The 19,151-nt window shown below is 46.2% G+C and overlaps 1 protein-coding gene across 1 annotated transcript in view; it reads right to left on the bottom strand.

Annotated features, from left to right (window-relative positions):
- The window catches only part of LOC129714069 (leucine-rich repeat and fibronectin type III domain-containing protein 1-like protein), a 101,996-nt gene that overhangs the window by 82,055 nt on the left and 790 nt on the right, over positions 1 to 19,151 (bottom strand). The window lies entirely within an intron of this gene.

Here is a 19,151-nt window from a genome sequence, read left to right as displayed (position 1 = left end):
TAAATGGCATATCTATATCTAAACTAAAGAGATGAGTGGAAAGGCTTGGGGGATGTGCAAAGACTGAGGAAGGGGAGGGGTGGTGGTGGGTGGGGGGGGGGGGGGGGGTGGTGGATCTCAGACTACTCCACAGAAGGGGGAGGAATTGTAACGTTTGATAGCCACAGAGGAGAAGGATCTATCAAACTACTCACCTACATCCTACTCATTCCTGGGATCAGGACACGATGGGCCAAATGGCCTACTTCTGCTCCTAGGAGGATTCACTCCAGCAGCAAGCAGTGGCTGTAGCGATTGTGTGTCACGGTACAGCAGGGTGGCTCCCACCTCCAGCCCTCACCCTCCCCCACCTCACCCCCCCCCCCCACCGGTTCAGGGACATTACACAGTGCGGTGCAAGAAATCTTGGTGGACAAGTTTTGAATTGTTGCAACAACAGAATGAAATAATCAAGGCAGCACCTGGCATTGATCGAACTGATTCATTTAATCTCTGTCACTGACTGCGGTTCAATGAAGCCACAAACTTATTTCTCCAATATAATATAGACTCCGGTGTGGGAAATTGACAAATGTTTTTCCCCAGCATCTCCACGTCAAGTTGGATCAGGCACACATTTCCTTCCTGTCCCAGGCTTGGATTGATTCACCATCTGGGCTAGATTGCACCAGTCATTCACTGGCCAATCCTACTTCATTAACAAGGATGCTGTTCTCCTTTCCCCTATTGAGTGACGAATCCCACTGCTGTACAATCACCGACCCAGTGGTCAGAGTGCCTTCCACCCAGTGTGCTTGGCTATCTATCGATTGCAGTCAGTGGATATATTTAAGGCAGGGATAGATAGATTCTTGATTAGTCCGGGTGTCAGGGGTTATGGGGAGAAGGCAGGAGAATGGGGTTGGGAGAGAGAGATAGATCAGCCTTGATTGAATAGACTTGTTGGGCCGAATGGCCTAATTCATCTCCTATCACTTATGAACATACATAGCTGAAATCAACAGTTCATCTCAATAGTTTTTCACATATCCACCAGGGTGTATGGGGCAGCCATCAACAAAGCACATGCTCATTCTCAGCGAAACTCACCTTCGAGACATGGTCACCACTTCACACGCCAACACCCGAGCTCACGAGATGTAGATCAGTTTAAACCAGGTCCTGCATTAGCTCAGAGCTGACTGTGTTTTCATTTGGTCTTGAAATATCTCGAATGCCTGAAGTCTGAGCAGCACGGTGGCGCAGCGGGTAGAGCTGCTGTCTTAGAGCACCAGAGACCCGGGTTCAATCTGGACAACTGGTGCTGTCTGTACGGAGTTTGCACGTTCTCCCCGGGTGCTCCGGTTTCCTCCCACACTCCAAAGACATGCAGGTTTGTAGGTTTGTTAGCTATGGTAAAATTTGTAAACTGTCCCTGATGTGTGTAGGATAGTGTTGGAGTGCTGGGATAGCCCTATAGATGGGCTGAAGGGCCTGTTTATGCACTGTGTCTCTAAAGTCTTTGTCGTCACAGTCAACGGAACCATCCTACCGCAACCAGAGAGCGGTCCTGAACTATTTACCTCATTGGTGACCCTTGGACTGTCTTGGATTGGAGTTTATTGGATTTACCTTGCACTGAATGTTATTCCCTCATCATGTATCTATACACTGTAAACGGGGGGGGAGGTTGCAACCTTCACGTGGGTCCGCCCAGTTTCAACGAATGCAATCAACCTGGCGTGCACAATCAAATAGAACAAGTTGTCCTACAACTTTAGGCTGTGCACGCCACATGCCACACACAAGACACTGCAAATGTCTCAATTATAATCACATTGAAACATAAGATTGTTAAGGGCTTTGACACACTAGAGGCAGGAAACATGTTCCCGTTGTTGGTGGAGTCCAGAACCAGGGGCCACACAGTTTAAGAATAAGGGGTCGGCCATTTAGAACAGAGACGGGAAAACGCACGTTTTCTCACGGAGAGTTGCGAGTCTGTGGAATTCTCTGCCTCAGTGGAGGCAGGTTCTCTGGATGCTTTCAAGAGAGAGCTAGATAGGGCTCTTAAAGATAGTGGAGTCAGGGGGATATGGGGAGAAGGCAGGAACGGGGTACTGATTGGGGATGATCAGCCATGATCACATTTGATGGCGGTGCTGGCTCGAAGGGCCGAATGGCCTCTACTCCTGCATGTATTGTCTTTCCGCTGACTGGTTAGCACACAACAAAAGCTTTTCACTGTACCTCGGTACACGTGACAATAAACTGAACTCAACTCATTTCAAACATGGGGTTATCAACATCTGACCAGCAGTGAATTTCCCTTTGCCTACACACAGTGAAGGAAGGGAAGTCACATCTGTGTTTCTAACAAAACATGAAACAATTGTCGTGCGAGTCAACAAGGCAGTGTTGTAACAGAAGGGGACTTATGCATTCGGTTGACCTCCATCAGTTGAAGGATGAAGCAAAGAAATCAAATGTTATCGCATAACATATTCATCAATTCTCTGACAGTATCAAATTCCATCCCTTTATTCCATCTCTGGCAAAAGCAAATCACCCAGCGAGAAGCAATGTCATCTAACCCAAAACTCATTTACATCCTTGATAAATTAGACCACAGACGTACTTACCCAAACGAGAAGTAAACGCACAGTACTGTTCAAAAGCTGCTCGTTGCCAAACCTTGTTGACTTCAGCTGATGCTACTGAAGGACAGGAAGATTGTTCCCGATGTTGGGGAGGTCCAGAACAAGGGGCCACACAGTTTAAGGATAAGGGGGAAATCTTTTAGGACCGAGATGAGAAAAACATTTTTTTTTCACACACAGAGAGTGGTGAATCTGTGGAATTCTCTGCCACAGAAGGTAGTTGAGGCCACACAGTTCATTGGCTATATTTAAGAGGGAGTTAGATGTGGCCCTTGTGGCTAAAGGGATCAGGGTGTATGGAGAGAAGGCAGGTTTAGGATACTGAGTTGGATGATCAGCCATGATCATATTGAATGGCGAATGGTGCAGGCTCGAAGGGCTGAATGGCCTCTACTCCTGCACCTATTGTCTATGTTTCTATTTTTCTATGACTCACCAGACTCACTCTGCCCTTCCACAGGTAGATACTGGGGTGCAGTAGCAGGGAGGAGAGGACCAGGCCATCTATCAGAGTCATCTCATATTTCGCTTGAGCAGCTTTCAACCCAGGGGTATGAATACTGATATCTCCAACGTCAATGACCCCGTCTCTCCATCCCTCCCCCACCCTGGTCCCACCTAGCAAACAGCTAACAATGGGCTGTTCCCTTTGTCATCGCTATTTGTTTGCATATCTTTCATTCATTTCTTCTATATTTCTGTACATCACCGCCTATATCTCTCGTTTCCCTTTCCCCTGACTCTCAGTCTCGACCCGAAAGGTCACCCATTCCTTCTCTCCAGAGATGCCGCCTGTCCCGCTGAGTTACTCCAGCTTTTTGAATCTATCTTCATGCCCAGATAGAACTGGGTTAAGGGGGTGAATGGCCTCTACCTGTTCCTGGTGAAGATGGAACAAACAGCCCTGAAGGTATCTTCATCTAAACCTTCCATGTTCTCCCACCATGACCCCACCCCTGATGCCTTCACCCACACTCTATAATGGGCAGACAAAATGAAAATGAACAATCTTCAATCGAAGGGCTGAATGGCCTGGCTCCTGCACCTATTGTCTATTGTCTATCGAGACACTGAATGGTTTCATATTTTAATCTACGACAGTTCAAATGTGGTGAGATTGAGGCAAGACTACAATCAAATGGTATAGAGGGATATGGCAGCTGGGATTAGTGTAGATGGGACATATTGGTTGGCATGGGCAGGTTGGGCCGAAGGGCCACCGTTACTGAATATTTGCGTGTTAAACCCCAATCTAATTCCCAATTGCTATGGTATGATTTGAACTCATGTTGCAGGTTGAGAGATCAGTCTTCAGATTGCTTGCCAGCTAAGTTACTGACCCCTCTGCTGATGCACTTTGACACCGAGCATTGCTAACGGAATTTGAAAGACCTGCATGATGGACATGAAATAAAACTCAGAGACCCAACACTAACCCTGGGCTGATGTGCACGAGTCAGCCTCCATGATATAAGCCATGGTGATTTAAACTTGGATTGGCACTGTACCAACACAGAGCAGGATAATCTAATGCATTTTGTCAAAGTCCTAAACTCCATCCTTGACCTATTTAGAAGCCGTGATGAGCTGAGCGGCACAAATTCTGCTGTAAAATGTTGGAGTTTTACAGAGGCTGTGTCATACCATGAAACTAAAGGCAACTCATGTAAATATTGGCCACGGAAATGATTAACTAATGGGACTTTGAGGGGTAAACTGGGGATTCCCATTGCTGAAGGTCTCTATTTTTATTAATATTAATTTTTTTAAGTTTTGTTTTACGTTTAAAGATGCAGCATTGAAACAGGCCCTTCGGCCCTCCATTGACCACCTGTCCACACCTGTTCTATGCTATCCCATTCCCTCCAAACAAGGGTCCAATTTACAGGGCTCAATTAATCGACACACCTGAACGTTTAAGAAACATTTAGACAGGTACATGGCTAGGACAGGTTTCTAGAGGGATATAGGCCAAACGGAGGCAGGTGGGAGTGGTATAGATGGGGTAGACACAAAACGCTGGAGTAACTCAGCGGGTGAGGCAACATCTCTGGAGAGAAGCATTTCAGGTTGAGACCCTTCTTCAGTATAGATGGGGCATGTTGGTCGGTGTGGGCAAGTTGGGCCCAAGGGCCTGTCTCCATGCTGTATAATTACAACAGTCTAGTTTATTGTTGCTTGTATCGAGGTACAATGACATACCTTTGTTGCGTGCTATCCAGGCATGACGTGCATGGCTTTGCAATGCATATAACAGGACTGTGATGTTGAAATTTAAAATAGGGAGAGAATGCATCTGAACATACCCAAATGAGGAATGAATGACCAACATGTCCCTTCAAATGGTCCTTGCCCAGGTGATATCTTATTGATGGCAAGGGTGGATTAGGCTGGGCAGATGTCTGTGCTGCAGTCAGACATTTTAATTCTTCAAAGTACAGCAGGGGGGGTGAGGAGGGGGAGCTGCACACAAAGAGAGCAGTCTCACGGAGAGAGCGTTCGACTGAATGGCTATTTACTGTAACGGCAGCCAGTTTACAGCCAGTCTCATCCTGCTGTGAAAATCCCTCTGCTGATACACAGAACCAACCCCGTTACTGCGGCTAAGTAGGTCGATGTTGGAGGCCGAGGTAGTGATGAGTCACGGTCTACTGACAAGATGCAAGAGGATCTTTTAAGGACAAGGGGGAAATCTTTTAGGGCCGAGATGAGAAAATCATTTTTCACACACTGAAACGTTGCCTATTTCCTTCGCTCCACAGATGCTGCTGCACCCACTGAGTTTCTCCAGCATTTTTGTGTGCCTTCGATGGAGAGAAAGCAGGTACAGGATACTGAGTTGGATGATCAGCCATGATCATATTGAATGGTGGTGCAGGCTCGAAGGGCTGAATGGTCTACTCCTGCACCTATTGTCTATGTTTCTATGATTATTCCAGCATGAGGAAAACATTTTTCACCCAGAGAGTGGTGAATCTGTGGAATTCTCTGCCACAGAGGGTAGTTGAGGCCACACAGTTCATTGGCTATATTTAAGAGGGAGTTAGATGTGGCCCTTGTGGCTAAAGGGATCAGGGGGTATGGAGAGAAGGCAGGTACGGGATACTGAGTTGGATGATCAGCCATGATCATATTGAATGGCGAATGGTGCAGGCTCGAAGGGCCGAATGGCCTCTACTCCTGCACCTATTGTCTATGTTTCTATGAGAGCAAGTGTGGATATTCCATGGTGGCGCAGCGGGTAGAGCTGCTGCCTCACTACTCCAGACACCCAGGTTTGATCCTGACCACGGGCGCTGTCTGTACTGAGTCCGTACGTCCTCCCACAGGTTAATTGGCTTCAGTAAATTGTCCCCAGTGTGTGTGTAGGATAGAGTTAGTGTGTGTGGGGATCACTGGTCTGCATGGACTCGATGGGCCGAAGGGCCTGTTTCCGTGCTGTACCTCTAAACTCAACTCTAAACTCCTTCAGTGCTCATGGTTCTGTGTACAATGTTTGGAATCTTCGCTGAAGACCCCTTGAGTCTTCACCAACAAATGATCTTCCAATGGAATGGAAATCCTAATCCTCTGGGCGGGAGGGAGGAGGACAGACCTAAAGAGGCAGTTCACCGTAGGCCAACATTAATTAGGTCAAGTTCAGGGTCATTACATTTCATCCCACTCTGTCAGCTGAGATTTCTTGTACTGCTCTAAGTGGGATTTCAAGGATTGTCTGTAGCCTCAGGGGAGTCATTCACAGCCCAGTCGAGCATGAAGGAATCGCTTGTTATCGTCTGATCACTCTCTAGTTTAGAGATACAGCGCAGAAACAGGTCCTTTGGCCCACCGAGTCTGCACTGACCAGCGATCCCCTCATATTAACTGTATCCTATGCACACTAGGGACAATTTACATTTATCCAAAGCTACAAACCTCTACATCTTCGTAGTGTGGGAGGAAACCGAAGATTTAGGAGAAAACCCATGCGGATCTCGGGGAGAACGTACAAACTCCGTACAGACCCGTAGTCAGGATCGAACCCGGGTCTCTGGCACTGAAACCACTGCCCCTGTCCCACTTGGGAGACCTGAACGGAAACCTCTGGAGACTTTGCGCCCCACCCAAGGTTTCCGTGCGGTTCCCAGAGGTTTTTGTCAGTCTCCCCAATGGAGGTTGCAGGTAGTGGAAGATCTTACTTTCCACTACCAGCAACCTCCGGCAACCTCCGGCAACCTCCGGCAACCTCTGGCAACCACCGGCAACCATCTGCAACCTCCGGCAACCATCTGCAACCTCCGACAACCACCTGCAACTAGCATCGCAACCGGCTTCAACTATAAAAATTACCGATTTTAAAAACGGCAACCTATATTTAGTCGCGGCAGGTTTTGAATTTCTCGAAATAATCGGCAGAACATAGAAGAAGCGGAAATCGCTCTCGACCACTAGGGAGACTGACAAAAACCTCCAGGAACCGCACGGAAACCTTGGGTGGGGCGCAAAGTCTCCAGAGGTTTCCGTTCAGATACAACATTTTGCAAAGAAAATTGATCAATGAATAACCTTGTGAACCAGAAATGGGAGTCTTTGTATTCCTCAGGGATGGGTGGTTATATATCCACTGACTACACTGTTAGACCAAGTGGTGCTACACTGCCAAACCTCCCTATGTGGGAAAGGAAATCAATTTACTTTAGGCTGGATGTATAAAATGGCACAACTTTTTTCATCCCCACTGCTCACCCTTTCAAGGAGACTTTGGTGTGGCCACATTTAGCGTATATGTGTTCAGTTCTGGGCATCATGTTACAGGAAAGATGTTGGCAAGCTGGAAAGGGTAAGGGGAAGATTTACGAGGATGTTGCCAGGACTTAAGGGTCTGAGCTACAGGGAGAGGTTGAGCAGGCTGGGACTCTATTCATTGGAGCTCAGGAAGGGTGAGAGGCGATATTATTAAGGTGTATAAAATCATGAGAGGAATAGATCGGATAGATGCACAGAGTCTCCTGCCCAGAGTAGGGGAATCAAGGACCAGAGGGCACAGGTTTAAGGTGAAGGGGAAAAGATTTAATAGGAAGTCTGAAGAAGGGTTTCGTCCCAAAACGTTGCCTATTTCCTTCGCTCCATAGATGCTGCTGCACCTGTTGAGTTTCTCCAGCATTTTTGTCTACCTCCGATTTTCCAGCATCTGCAGTTCCTTCTTAAAGATTTAATAGAAATCTGAGGGGTAACTTTTCCATACAAAGGGTAGTGGGTGTATGGAACGAGCTGCCGGAGGAGGTAGTTGAAGCTGGGACTATCCCAACATTTAAGAAACAGTTAGACAGGTACATGGATGGGACAGGTTTGGAGGGATATGGGCCAAACGTGGGCAGGTGGGACTAGTGTTAGCTGGGACATGTTGGCCGGTGTGGGCAAGTTGGGTTGAAGGGCCTGTTTTTGTGACTGTGAGCGGAATTCAATACTCATCCCATTGTTATTTGTGGGATCTCGATGTGTGAAGAATCATTTGCTTACAGCGAATCCCAAGAGATGACCATCGTGCATGTGCGTGGGTAGATCTGCCTCTGACTGTGGACCTTGGTAAGTGGTTGACCACGACTTGGTAGTGAGGTCCACCACTTACCGAGAGTTCTCGTCCAACATCAGCCAGTCCCCTCTTCACTCCAGTAATTACTTACACACCGCATCCACCTAAACTCCCATTATTTTTTTACAATCCCAATAACCCATTTATTTTAAAAGCTTTTCTGAGAATGCAGAATGATAAATCCCTCTTAATGCCTTAAAACCCAGCATTCACCACGAATAAGGCATCAATTCACAGAAACAATAAAATTATTGAATAGATTAGAGTGTGATTTCAACATTAAGATATTGTTTGAATCGTCAATTACGCAAAGTACAAGTTGAAAAGTTAATGCAACAATGAAAGCATCTATGGCGTAAACTAGACTTCTTCCCCTCAGTACATGCAAGACTGGTGGGGATAATCTTCAGTAATGACCTTATTCCCGTAGTAATCTGCATAATAAACCATATTAATATTAATACCCTGCATTAAATGTTATTAGGAAATAATCTCATTGAGCTGGCGACAGATAAAGGCACATCAGTGGGCTTTCCCAGAAAGTGACCAAGAATGTTCCAATTCCCTTAACCTGCCCGACTGAGCCCTTCAACAGTGGCAGAGCAGTTTCTGTTAGCGGTTGTGTTGCTGCCTTACAGCACTGGAGACCAGGGTTCGATCCCGACTACGGGTGCTGTCTGTACGGAGTTTGCACGTTCTCCCTGTGACTTGCGTGGGTTTGCTCAGAGATTTTCGATTCCCTCCCACACTTAAGTCAAGTCAAGTCAAGTCAAGTCAAGTTTATTTGTCACATACACATACGAGATGTGCAGTGAAATGAAAGTGGCAATGCTCACGGACTTTTGTGCAAAAGACAAACAACAAAACAACCAAACAAATTATAAACACAATCATAACACACATAACTGTAGGTAAATTGGCCGAAGGTGTGCAGTTATGTAGGTAAATTGGCTTGGTGTAAATGTAAAATTGTCCCCAGTGTGTGTAGGGTATCGCTGGTCGGTGTGGACTCGCTGAGCAGAAGGGTCTGTTTCCACGCTGTATCTCTAAACTAAACCAAGAAGGATAAGATGGCAAGTCAGTGATTCAGTTTGGGATGGTTTTCAGAAGGTTAACAGGATTAGCAGTATGTGAAAGAACAGGCAGTTCTGTCGAAGTATTAGCCTGAATGCTCCAAGTCACTGGAGCTAAGATCAGTCCCTCAGTGGGACAACTCTCACAGCCTATGCCCTCCCCAGCATTGGCAGGCAACTGCATGGATGGTGGTGGTAGCAGTGAATGGGGAAACCCACCAGAGTTGACAGGAGATGTTGAGATCACAACAGATCAGCTGGCATCAGAACACCAAGCAGCTAACACAGGTTTCCAGTACAGGATACTGAGCTGGATGATCAGCCATGATCATATTGAATGTCGGTGCAGGCTCGAAGGGCCGAATGGCCTACTCCTGCACCTATTTTCTATGTTTCTATGTTTCTAGAATGTAGAGGAAGGAACTGCAGATGCTGGTTTATACCAAAGATAGACATAAAGTGTCGGAGTAACTCAGCGGGTGCAGCAGCATCTGTGGAGCTAAGGAAACGGGTAACGTTTCGGGCCGAAACCCTTCCGAGTTTCGGCCCGAAACGTTGCCTATTTCCAGAAGGATTTCAGCCCGAAACGTTGCCTATTTCCTTAGCTCCATAGATGCTGCTGCACCATAACTCAGTGGGTCAGGCAGCATCTGTGGAGAACATGGATAGGCGAGGGATTTTTGGGTTGGGATCCGTCTTCACACTGTAGTGGATTAGTGTTCAAGTGGCTGTGACTACCCTTTACGCAACATTGTGAATGGGGGAAAAGGCTTTGTCGGATGTCAAGAGAGGTGACCAGAACTGTTAAACAGATTTTAACACCATCTTAGAAACATAGACAATAGGTGCAGGAGTAGAGGCCATTCGGCCCTTCGAGCCTGCACCATTCAATATGATCATGGCTGATCATCCAACTCAGTATCCTGTACCTGCCTTCTCTCCATACCCCCCGATCCCTTTAGCCACAAGGGCCACATCTAACTCCCTCTTAAATATAGCCAATGAACTGTGGCCTCAACTACCTTCTGTGGCAGAGAGTTCCACAGATTCACCACTCTCCGTGTGAAAAATGTTTTCCTCATCTCGGTCCTAAAAGATTTCCCCCTTATCCTTAAACTGTGACCCCTTGTTCTGGACTTCCCCAACATCGGGAACAATCTTCCTGCATCTAGCCTGTCCAACCCCTTAAGAATTTTGTAAGTTTCTATAAGATCCCCCTCAATCTTCTAAATTCTAGCGAGTACAAGCTGAGTCGATCTCAAAGGGAGGACAGACGGGTGTCAGACACAGCCATGAGGGTGACGTGCAGGAAGGCCAAGGTGAAGTGCTCTATCGAGTTGGAGCATGGTCTCAGAGATCTAAACACGGGGAACAGTTCCATCTGGGAGATTCTGCGTGTCCAAGAATTAATGTGAGTTAATTGGGAGTGACGCTGGGTTTAACCTTGCATGAGATTAAACAGATTGGCAAAATGGAGACCTATCCAGGATCAGACAGAACAGTTGATGCTGAGCTGGAGGTGGCAGAGCAGATTAATTAGTGATAGGCTGCTCCATCTCAGAGCAATCACCAAGCATGTTGGCTGCAACAAAGTCCTACCTTTGTGAAACTGTGGTGATAAACTAGTCTATGGGTGTCAAGGGGGAGGAGGCTCCAATCCTTGGAATAATACTTTGTCCAGAGGATGGTTGCTGGAGGTCAGACCCAGCTATTGATCAAGAAGGCTCATCAGCGTCTCTTCTTCCTGAGGAGACTGAAGAAGGTCCATCTGTCTCCTCAGATCCTGGTGAACTTCTACCGCTGCACCATCGACAGCATCCTTACCAACTGCATCACAGTATGGTGTGGCAACTGCTCTGTCTCCGACCGGAAGGCATTGCAGAGGGTGGTGAAAATTGCCCAACGCATCACCGGTTCCTCGCTCCCCTCCATTGAGTCTGTCCAAAGCAAGCGCTGTCTGCGGAGGGCGCTCAGCATCGCCAAGGACTGCTCTCACCCCAACCATGGACTGTTTACCCTCCTACCATCCGGGAGGCGCTACAGGTCTCTCCGTTGCCGAACCAGCAGGTCGAGGAACAGCTTCTTTCCGGCGGCTGTCACTCTACTCAACAACGTACCTCGGTGACTGCCAATCACCACCCCCCCCCCCCCCCCCCCCCCGGACACTTATTATTATTTATTCAAATCGTTTGCTATGTCGCTCTTCCAGGGAGATGCTAAATGCATTTCGTTGTCTCTGTACTGTACACTGACAATGACAATTAATATTGAATCTGAATCTGAATCCGAATTGAATCTGAATCTATTGCCAGCTGCTCCATCATACAGGAAGTATGCTGCCAGAGACCCGGGTTCGATCCTGACTACGGGCGCTGTCTGTACGGAGTTTGCACGTTCTCCCCGTGACCTGGTGGGTTTTCTCCATTTTCCTCCCACATACCACAGACGTACAGCTTTGTCAGTTAATTGGCTTTGGTAAAGATTGTAAATTGTCTCTAGTGTGTGTGGGATAGTATTAGTGACTGCTGGGCCAAAGGGCCTGATTCCACGTTTTATCTCTAAGCTAAAGCTAAACTGAAGACTAAATCCTTGAGACAATGTGAAAATTGTCACTACAGTTTAGTGTAGTTTAGTTTGGAGATACAGCATGGAAACAGGCCCTTCGGCCCAACGTGTCCGTGCTAACCAGAGATCCCCGCACATTAACACCATCCTACACCCACTAGGGACAATTATTTTTTCCCCCATTTACACCAAGCCAATTAACCTACAAACCTGCACGTCTTTGGAGTGTGGGAGGAAACTGAAGATCTCGGAGAAAACCCACGCAGGTCACGGGGAGAACGTGCAAACTCCGTACAGACAGCACCCGTAATCGGGATCGAACCCCGACGTGCATTCCTGCATAGGACCAGGAAGTCTGCCATTCCTAACCCACCTGGACAAGGTACAGGCCACAGAATACAGCACTGTTGACTCTTCAAACTGACACGCCAGCTATATGTTCTGATTTTTCTTGTGTAATGAAATAGGCAGCGAGAGAGAGAATGTGCTCACCAAGGGTTAATCGAATGGACTAAAAAAACAACTCCAACTTCATATTTCAGAGTAGCCCAGGGCATTTCACAGCCAATAACTTGCTTGTGAAAAAGGTTCAGAGTTGCCAGGGAAGGAAATGTTAGAAATATTGACACACAGAAAGGTAGGCAGTGACAGGACAAACATACACAGTAAATGGCAGAGACCTTAGAAGCATTGATGTACAGATGGTCCTGGGGGAAGCAGGTTTACCACTCTGAAAATAATGGCACATAGAGGTTAGGCAAGAGTGTTAAGTGCAAGAGTTGGGACATTGTATTGTAGATGTAGAAGATGCTGGCCAGGCCTCACTTAGACTAGTGGACCATCCATGTGGTGACACTAGGCAGAGACTCACTAGGATTTTTAATAAGGAACTGCAGATGCTGGAAAATCGAAGGTAGACAAAAATGCTGGAGAAACTCAGCGGGTGCAGCAGCATCTATGGAGCGAAGGAAATAGGCAACGTTTTGGGCCGAAACCCTTCCGGGTTTCGGCCCGAAACGTTGCCTATTTCCTTCAGGGTTTCGGCCCGAAACCTTGCCTATTTCCTTCAGGGTTTTGGCCCGAAACGTTGCCTATTTCCTACGCTCCATAGATGCTGCTGCACCCGCTGAGTTTCTCCAGCATTTTTGTCTACCCTCACTAGGATGTTGCCTGGAATAGGGGGCTTTAACGACAAGGAGAGGTTTATTTAGAGTCAGAGTGATACAGTGTGGAAACAGGCCCTTCAGCCCGACTCCCCCAACAATGTCCCATCTACACTAGTCCTACCTGCCCGCGTTTGGTCCCTTTGGCCTCAACTTGCCCAACTTGTCCAACATGTCCCAGCTACCCAAGTCCCACTTGCTTGCATTTGGTCCATATCCCTCCAAACCTGTCCTATCCATGTACCTGCCCAATTGTTTCCTCAACTACCTCCTCTGGCAGCCTGTTCCATGCACCCACCAACCTCTGTGTGGAAAAGTTACCCCTCAGATTCCTATTAAATCTTCCCCCCACCCCCCTTCACCTTGAACGAATGTCCTCTGGTCCTCGATTCCCCTACTCTGGGCAAAGGATTTTGTGCATCTACCTGATCTAACCCTCTCATGATTTTATACACCTCTATAAGATCTCCACTCACCCTCCTGCACTCAATGGAACAGAGACCCAGCCTGCTTAACCTCTCCCTGTAGCTCACACCCTCTAGTCCTGGCAACCAAATCTGAGGAAGGACATTATTGCTCTAGAGTCCTTTCAGAGAAGGTTCAACAGACATATTCCTGGGATGTCAACACTGTCTGATGAAGAAAGACTGGATACACTTGGTTTATACTCTCTAGAATTTAGAAGATTGAGAGGGGATCCTATACTAACTGACAAAATTCTTAGGGGTTGGACAGGCTAGATGCAGGAAGATTGTTCCCGATGTTAGGGAAGTCCAGGACAAGGGGTCACAGCTTAAGGATAAGGGGGAAATCCTTTAAAACCGAGATGAGAAGAACTTTTTTCACACAGAGAGTGGTGAATCTCTGGAACTCTCTGCCACAGAGGGTAGTTGAGGCCAGTTCATTGGCTATATTTAAGAGGGAGTTAGATGTGGCCCTTGTGGCTAAGGGGATCAGGGGGTATGGAGAGAAGGCAGGTACGGGATACTGAGTTGGATGATCAGCCATGATCATATTGAATGGTGGTGCAGGCTCGAAGGGCCGAATGGCCTCTACTCCTGCACCTAATTTCTATGTTTCTATGTTTCTAACATCCTCATAAGCGGAGATTGTTCTCACTGGAGCACAGGGGACTGAGAGGTGGGCTTAGTTAATACAATAATGAGGGGCATGGAAAGGATGGATGGGCACAGTTTATTTCCACTAAGGGTAGGGTAAACAAACTACAGGACACGGGTTTAAGTTGAGATGGGGAAACATTTCAAGTGGACCCAAGGGGGAGATTTTTTTTACACAGAGTGTAGATATGCAAATGAATTGGGCAGAAGGGATTGTTTTCGTGCTGGGTTACTATTCAATGACTCGAAATGTCGCACAGAGCACAAGGGAAACTTCTTTGATTTCTTTTTATATAATATAGCACAAGAATTATTTCATAGTAGGGGCTGTCAGTGTGGAATCCATTGCAAACTCCATTGTTGAAACTGGGTCAACCACTCAGTTTTTAATATGGATACACGCATTTTAAAAATTAATTGAGCACATGCTGGGACTGAGGCATTTGGTGAATTAAAATTGTTAGAAGACTCATCAAGGTCAATAGAGGAAGATGCTTCCTAGAACTAGAGACTGCAATCAACATCAAAGGCAGAGGCCCTTTGGAATTGGTGAGGATTCTCTACCCCAGAGGCTCAATCAGAATTCACACAAAATAGGAATTGCTAGATTTCCAGATCTCATAGGAATCAAGGGATACATGGATAAATCAGGGATCTGATGGATTGGCAGAGTTGCATTGAGGGCAACAATTGATCTAGTTTTTATGTTCCTATATATCATGTTTATGTGTGTGAACAATTCAAATGTGAGATTAAAATGAGTTTGCATCACCCATTATTCCCCTTGGCCTATTTGTGGTTTATACAATCACATAGCTTAATGCCATCTCCTCATTTACACTTCTGACAATGTGTTTTCCTCTGCTTTCTTGCCTCTGAAATTCAGATAATTCGGCAATTCTGGGAGATTTGGCAACCAGGACCAATTCCCTTCAGACTAACTTGCAAGAAATCAAACCAGCCAGCTGATCAGCAGTAACACTCTGCCCATTGATACTGGCTGAATAATTAAGCCCATGGTCTGGCCTGTCACAGCAGAGGTAAAGATACATCACCACACTTCCTCCCCAGACATTTTAATGTACTGTTCTCTTGGCTCTAGATAGAACTCCTCACCCATTTTACACAGCTGACACGTTGCACTGTAAGCAGTCTCAAGGAGCAAGTCTGCAGATTTGATTAAAATGAAGTAAGCAGTGTTTTTTCTTTAGGCTACTGAGCTATCTGTGGTCAGCTGCAATCCCTTTGTCTTTTAAAAGCCATAATAGCTGGAAACCACCAGGTACTCTTAGAAACATAGAAATTAGGTCCATTCGGCCCTGCCTGCACCATTCGCCATTCAATATGATCATGGCTGATCATCCAACTCAGTATCCCACCCCTGCCTTCTCTCCATACCCCCTGATCCCTTTAGCCACAAGGGCCACATCTAACTCATTCTTAAATATAGCCAATGAACTGTGTGGCCTCAACTACCTTCTGTGGCAGAGAATTCCACAGATTCACCACTCTCTGTGTGAAAAAAAGTTGGAGCTCCCTTGGAGAGAAGTTGGGACTGGGGGAGAGGGAGGGGAGAGGACAGAGGAGGGAGTAGGGGGAGGAGTGGACGGAAGGGAGGGAGCATCAACTGACCATCTGGTCTTGGATACGAAGGCCCATCAGTGTCAGTAGCAGTGCCAAGGATGACTTGGTCGTTATACAACAGACATAGAGTCACACCGCATGGAATCAGGCCCTTCGGCCCAACTTGCCCATACCGGCCAACACGTCCCATCTACACTAGTCCCACCTGCCTGCGTTTGCCCCATATCCCTCTAAACCCGTCCTATCCATGTACCTGGACAAGAAGGAACGGCAGATGCTGGTTTAAAACAAAGATAGACACAAAAAGCTGGAGTAACTCAGCGGGACAGGCAGCATCTCTGGAGAGAAGGAATGGGTGACGATTCGGGTTAAGACCATTCTTCAGACTGAGAAAAGTCACCCATTCCTTCTCGCCTGTCCCACTGAGTTACTCCAGTTTTTTGTGTCCATGTACCTGTCTAATTGTTTCTTAACTTTGCTATAGCCCCTGCCTCAACTACCTCCTCCAGTAGCTCGTTCCACACTCCTACCATTCTTTGCCTAAAAAAATTACCCCTCGGATTCCCATTAAATCTTTATCCCTTCACCTCAAACATATGTCCCCTGGTTCTTGATTTCACCTATTCTGGGTGAGAGTCACTGTGCATCTACCCAATATCTGCCACATCCAGAGTAAATTTAGGAGATTGAGAGGGGATCTTATAGAAACTTACAAAATTCTTAAGGGGTTGGACAGGCTAGATGCAGGAAGATTGTTCCCGATGTTGGGGAAGTCCAGGACAAGGGGTTACAGCTTAAGGATAAGGGGGAAATCCTTTCGAACCGAGATGAGGAGAACTTTTTTCACACAGAGAGTGGTGAATCTCTGGAACTCTCTGCCACAGAGGGTAGTTGAGGCCGGTTCATTGGCTATATTTAAGAGGGAGTTAGATGTGGCCCTTGTGGCCAAGGGGATCAGAGGGTATGGAGAGAAGGCAGGTACGGGATACTGAGTTGGATGATCAGCCATGATCATATTGAATGGCGGTGCAGGCTCGAAGGGCCGAATGGCCTCTACTCCTGCACCTAATTTCTATGTTTCTAAATCACTGAACAAACATCAGAACTAAAATGAGTTAGCTGGTCCAGTTACTGTTCTTTCTCTTAACACAGGGACATTAAGGGCTAATTGAGGCACTCAGCTGTACCAACGTGCCCCAGTGGCAGACTTTGCCCCCAAACCCAGCCCTGTTCTTCAGTCACAGTATATCAGGGTAGTGCGAGCTCCATGTTTCCCCAGCTAAAGAGGTACTTACTGAATCGCTCATTAAACATTCCAAACAAGCTTATCTTCATGGACTGTAGATGTGATCTCCTTACAGATGGCAACATCATCTCTGCAGCTACTGCTTCACAATAATTAATTCATTCATCGTTCAGCATCAGGCTCAGTCTCAGCTTTCCTTGAGAATAGAAACTCCAGCACATTTCATCTTTCCTGACTGTTCGATTTTTTTTTCCCCCCCTGGATATTTAATTGTCCATGTATACTGTACCAGTGCATCAATTCATAATCTGAAGAGCAGTACCTGGTTCAATTGAGGTTCCATGCTAGATGTCAGCAGCCTGTATTTCTGGTCCTTCTTCCAGCTAAGGTGGGCTGCCTGTAACGTTCTCTATTATAATCACTCACAGGCTTCCAGCATAGACCAGGTGCTTTCAATTAGCATAATTAGCATAATTGGGTCCAATCCAACCAGGTATCACAAGGCCAGTGCATGGGTTGAAAGTGATTTGGATTGGTTGCTATGTGTGGGGTGGGAGTGCCTCTGATATAGTGTCACTGGTTCATTGTTGGATGATGTTCATGTATAAAGGTACTGGGTCTGTGATGGTTTTCACTGGGTTTGTTTTGGTCAACCAGTATGCCTACCCTTTGTCAACATTCATTACTGCACCACCTCCCCACCTCCCCCCTCTGGACATGGGGATATTTCCCCAATGGACAAGAGGAGGTGATCACAAGGATGTTTAATGGTGGAATTCCCTGCTGCCTCATTGTGCTGCCTCAGCGAAAAGGGTTGAGCATTTGGGTTCTATGCTGGACATCCATGGGTTCTGATGAAGAGCAGGGGGAATGTTCCTGCTCGATCAGTTCCTTGAAAAAGCAAAATGTTTTCATGATGGATTATATACAGTGTACGGTGCTATAAAAAAAAAAAAAAAGCCTTCTATTTTCCATTCAGATGTAAATCTCAACCCGAGGTTGCGTGAGGTTTTTGTAAGCTTGGATCCATCTGTAATTCAAACCTATAGGTGATGGGAGTTGTTGCTGGGTACTTGAAAATGGTACAGATTAAGGATGTCACAGGAATGCATTAAATATACACCAGTAATCCATCCGACAGTATTTTCTGGGCTCTCAAACATCACATGCTGATTATCTGCTGACAACACATTGCTGGATATGTCTCTCCACCTCTGTACTGCCAGTATCTGCAACATCCTTTTGCTATGCCACTCCTATCATAAAAACAATTTCTTCAACATAAAATAAATCATGGAGTTTTTTAAATACAATCTATGATTATTGCCATGAAGAATGTCCATCTTGATAGCGTTGTATAAAACAGGAGCGATGCATGACAAACAGTCTTCCATTCATTTTAACAATCACTGGCTGTTTAAAACCAGCCTTGTCCCATCTGATCTGCAAACCCACTGGCTCCAATTGCTCTTTGAATGTTTTATCCACCCATGAGATTGCCAGCATCACATCCAAGGTTAAAATTGTTTTCATCCAACGATATCAGTGAGACTCAGCAGAAGATGCTTGTGCAAGAGGAACCAATAGCTAACCTGCTTCCCCCACCCATCGGTAAGTATTACCAGCACAAATACTGCTCTGAAACAGCCCAGATTTTACCTTCTGCCAGGCATATGAAGGGCACTTTCCATGAGTAATTATGTATGTGCTCACACACAGACACACACACACACACACAGACGCACATGCACACGCACACACAGACAGCAAGATACAGCAGGCTCTTGCACATCCTGCCTATTGTTTCATCATGGAGACCAAGTCGACAACCCAAATTTGATTTGCTTCTTCCATCTTATTTTAGGTCTGCAGTCCACAACTCAAAATCAATTCATTGTGGGAAGAAAAGTCTAGATTATTAGAACTTCGTACAGATGGAAATGAGTAGGTTGGGTGAAACAATGTGACCTTAACTACATGCAGTGTTCACCCCTCCCCTTGAGGCAGTTGTTAAAAATATTACAGTAACAAAAACTATATTTTGCAATGAAATAACAACGTATAGTTAATTCATCATAAACGCAAAGCATATCCAAGCAGTCTGATCCGATATATATGTTTGTATAATTCCATTCACTGCAGTTTACAAACAGTTAACTGGAGCCTGCAATTCACTCCATGTTTTATGCCA

This window comes from Leucoraja erinacea, chromosome 38 (assembly GCF_028641065.1).
Source record: "Leucoraja erinacea ecotype New England chromosome 38, Leri_hhj_1, whole genome shotgun sequence".
Lineage (NCBI taxonomy): Eukaryota > Metazoa > Chordata > Chondrichthyes > Rajiformes > Rajidae > Leucoraja > Leucoraja erinaceus.
The sequence above is the reverse complement of the archived record's forward strand: the minus strand, read 5'-3'. Positions and strand labels throughout refer to the sequence as shown.